At 45.6% G+C, this 4,376-nt stretch overlaps 1 pseudogene; it reads right to left on the bottom strand.

Annotated features, from left to right (window-relative positions):
• Window positions 1-2,984: 2,984 nt before the first annotated feature.
• Window positions 2,985-3,109, bottom strand: LOC115064737 (annotated as a pseudogene).
• Window positions 3,110-4,376: the final 1,267 nt, after the last annotated feature.

Genomic DNA, 4,376 nt, shown 5'->3' with positions numbered 1-4,376 from the left:
ACCATGGAAACTCTTATAAGGAAAACATTTTATTGGGGCTGGCTTACAGTTTCAGAAGTTCAGTCCATTATCACCATGATGGAAAGCATGGCAGCATGCAGGTAGACATGGTGCAGGAGGAGCTGAGAGTTCCATGTCTTGATCTGAAGGCAGTAAGAAAAGAATGAGGCACACTTCCTCCAGCAAGGCCACACCTGTTAATAGTACCTACCACTCCTTATAGGAGTGGGGGCCATTTCTATTCAAACTACCTCATTCCACTTCCCGCCCCCCCCCAAAGGCTTATAACAACATCCAGAATTGTATTCAGTCCAACTTCAAAAGTCCCTACAGTCTACAACAGTCTCAAACTTGTTTAAAAGCCCAATATAATCTTCTGAGATTCATGCAATCTCTTAACTGTAATTACCTGTAAATTAGAAATGAAAAAGCAGATCACATACTTTCGATATATAATGTCACAAGATATACATGACCACTCCAAATGGGAGCATCGTGAGGAAACACTGAACCAGAGCAAAACCAAAATGCAGGTAGACAAGCCAAACTCTTCACATCCGGGTCTGACGTCAAAACACCCCTTAGATCGCCAGCTCCTCTTAATTGTTGACTGAACAATTTCTCTCTCTTTGGCTGGTGCCACTCCATGTTAGCAGCTATCCTCAGAAGATATCCCATGGCTTTGTCATCTCCACCATTTTGGGATCTCCAAGTTAACCCAGGCTTTGCCTCCACAGCTTCACACGATGGTCTTTCCACTCAGGAACACCCCTGACACATACCTGGCCTCAGCAGCTTTCCTTAGTCATGGAGAGAGAGTCCATAATCTTTTTCTTCTATCCTTGACTCTAAAGCCAGAACCATGTCACCAAATCTGCCGAGTTCTGCTGCGTGCTAGGACTGAAACATGGCCCCCTTGTTCAATTACATCTTTACTAGCTTTCTGGTTTTGATGGTTTCCTTCACTGCCTAAGCTTGGATGCCCTGAAAATTGCTCTGTAGACAAGGCTAGCCTCAAACTCAGAGATCTACCAGCCTCTTCCTTTAGAGTGTGGAACTAAAGGCATGCAGCACCATACCTGGATGTAAGCTTTTCTTTAATTCATCTTCACAAGTTGGAAGCTTAGCTGATAGAGTCTTGCCCTGAGGTCACTCCATTTGTTTCTTTATTCCATTCTTTCTTTTTACTTTTTAATTGGATCTTTGTGACGTTCACATCATACACCTCAACCCCATTCATCTCTCTCTTTCCTTGTACCCACCTTCTACCCTTGCAACCTCCTCCCCAACAGGGGAATAAAAAATTCATTGTGGAAGCTGTAATAGGTAACACACAGTATGTCCCACAGTAAAACCATTTGTCTACACTTCTTTGCTTGCAAATGTTCATTGCAATGATACATTGATCTAGTATGAAGCCTCTAGCTTCTGCTACTATAAACACTGGAGCCTCCCTGGGACTCTTCTCGAATACCCTGTTTGTTCTGTTTCATGGAGGTTTGGGTCTGTAGGGCTTGCCTCTTCAAGTACTACAGAAGTTCATGGCTGGGGTAAATGTTGGGCTGGGCCAATTCAAAGCCCTGAATCTGGGCCTGAGAGGTGTCTGACCTGGTCGGTCCACCAGTTCTCCTGAACTCACACTACCAGGCTGTTTCCTGCCCTGCCCCAGCTGACTCACCCAATGTCTCCACCAGCAAGGGGCAGAGCCGGTTCTGTTCTCATGAGCTCAGGGCCAGCTCACCTGCAACTCTTTCCATCAGGATTAGCTCTACTTATTGTGTGCCCAGTGAGGCGAAGAACCTGTTCCCTCAAGTGCTGCAGCAGATGAAAGGAAGAGCAGGCTCTCCTGCTCTCATAACCTAGTCAGGGTCATCTCCCTGGCCTGTAGTAGGGGGTGAGGGCAAAAGGAAGAAAGGACAAAAGTCATCTCCCTTGCCCATGGCACTCCACAGCACACCAGAGGGAGAGTCAAATCTTATGCTCATACCTTCAGGTTTAGCTCACCCAAAACCAAAACCCCCACATCCAGGGCTACATTGCCCAGGTGAGATGCAATGCCCATTCTCCCAAGAGCTGCAGTAGGTGAGGGGCAGTGCCAGCTCTCCCATTCTGATGACCCTACAGACCTGCTCTTCATCCTGCTGGTTGTAGGTGGCAAAGGGCTATGTGTGGGACATCTGTCCCTTGCCCATGTCACTGCAGGGCAGAGAAGTGTAGTAAAGCCAGCTCTCCCACAGGGCCAGCTCATCTATAACTCCTGCAACCAGGGTCAGCTTTACTGTACTTCCTGGACAATGTGTGGGACCACTGCTCTCCAGAGTCATAAAGGTCTCTATGGGTAGGGACAGCACTCCCAAGATTCCCAGGTGAGGGTTAAAGCCCTCAGACATCAATGTGTCCCTGGTGACAATTCAAACCAAGGATGTCTGCCTAGTCTTTGGTAGTAAGAGACCCCTGCTGCTTCAGGCTGTAGACCCAGATGTGGTTCCAGGTGGCACATAGGCTCCACCATAGTCCCAGGTGGTGTCATGGGCTTCTTGCAACAGCTGTTCCTTACTTCCCTTCAGTCTCCAGTTCTTCCTCTCTTCTTTGTGCCCACATCCTTCTGTTTCTCTTCCTCTTGCATTTCTCTACCGTTTATTTGCTACTCTCACTGATCCCCATCGTCTCTGGGTGTCTAGGATCACCTCATGAGTGGTCTCAGAAGCACTATGCCAACATGTGTATTTCGGCATAGGGGTCATCTTGTGCATAGTCTATGCTAGGTCTCTGTCAGGGCCCCTGATGCCGAATGGTAGTTTTCTCAATCTCGCTCCTTGTCCAGGCCCACTCACACAGCCCCATGCAGAGATCCTCTGTATTGGGCTCACTCACACCAGGGGGCCCTGATCCCAGGCAGGCTTGATGCCCTCTCTGCCATAGAAGCTCATCTAAGAGTGTGCAGTGCCAGACTGGTGGTCATCTTGGGATTACTTTTTTCAAGAAGTGTTAGGCTCCTAATCATTTAGCTGTTCACAGGTCAGAACACTGGACATAGACATAGCTTCTATCTGCCACCGACTGATGCAATGTGACACAACAATCACACTGCAATGCCTCTAAGGCCAATACCTTTATTCTATTTCTTAATCTGTTTGTATTCTTAAACACGGGACTTAGCTCCATTCAATTTCCTGGTGCCCATTTCCTCCTCTATCTGTATTTTTACTTGTTCAGCTTGTTCCCTTTTTATTATAAATCTCCATGAGAGTAAACACTAATAACCACACAACCGCCAATATTATGCTGTTTTGAAATTGTCTCAGCCAACAGAACTAATTGAAGACTCTTCACTTTAGCCCAAGGTACACTGTACAAGGGCAAAAAGCACCCACATTCTTCACCAAAATATCTCTAGACAACATACTAAAATTCTTCTCCTTTGAAACTTCTTGAGCATGGCCCCCACAGTTCAAATAACCCTCAGCACCATTGTCTTCCATGATCCTGCTAGAATGGCCCATGAAGACCCACTTAAAGTGTTCAACAACGGTTGTAATACAAACCCGCAAAGTCCACATTCCTTGAAACAAAAACACGAGCCAACCTATCACAGAAATACATCCAGTCCCTGGTACCAACTTCTATCTTAGTTAGGGTTTTATTGCTGTGAGGGTACACCATGACCAAGGCAACAAATATATATGAAAACATTTAATTTGGGCTTGCTTACATTTTCAGAGGTTCAGTCTATTATCATCATGGTGGGAAGCATGGCAGTGTGCAGACAGACATGGTGCTGGAGGAGCTGAGCTTTCTACATCTTAATCTGCAGGCAGAAGGATGAGAATAAGACAAACTTTCTCAAACAAGGCCACACCTACTCCAACAAGACCATACTTACTAATGGACCTATGAGGGCCATTCTTATTCAAACCACCACAGTCAACAACTACTGCTTTGGAAAGCAAGTCCCTTGGCTCACATAACTCTAGATGTCTTCTCTCACCCTGGTCGAAGTACACAATCTGCACAATATCTGAGTCCATTTCTTCCTAAGACATAGACACACACACACACACACACACACACACACACACACACACACACATATGCACACACTTACATTAACTGCACTGATGAGCCCTATTCTGGACTCATCAGATCCATGTAAGAGTCTAGAGCCAAAGCTGTTTATTTAATGTGTTTCTTCAGTTCTACAGTATCATCAAGTGTAAAACACACATTCATTTTAGCAGCATCAAGCTACAGAGGAGGATACTACAGAGGAGGGTATGCACTTCTTAACATCAAAGGTATACTTACATTTCTTCCACTTTCTTTTCTGCTATACTCCCCTATTTGTTTTGTTTTGGTTTTTTGTTTCTTTTGTTTTG

Source organism: Mus pahari, chromosome 9 (genome assembly GCF_900095145.1).
Source record: "Mus pahari chromosome 9, PAHARI_EIJ_v1.1, whole genome shotgun sequence".
Taxonomy (NCBI): domain Eukaryota; kingdom Metazoa; phylum Chordata; class Mammalia; order Rodentia; family Muridae; genus Mus; species Mus pahari.
This window is presented reverse-complemented; position numbering and strand designations above follow the sequence as displayed.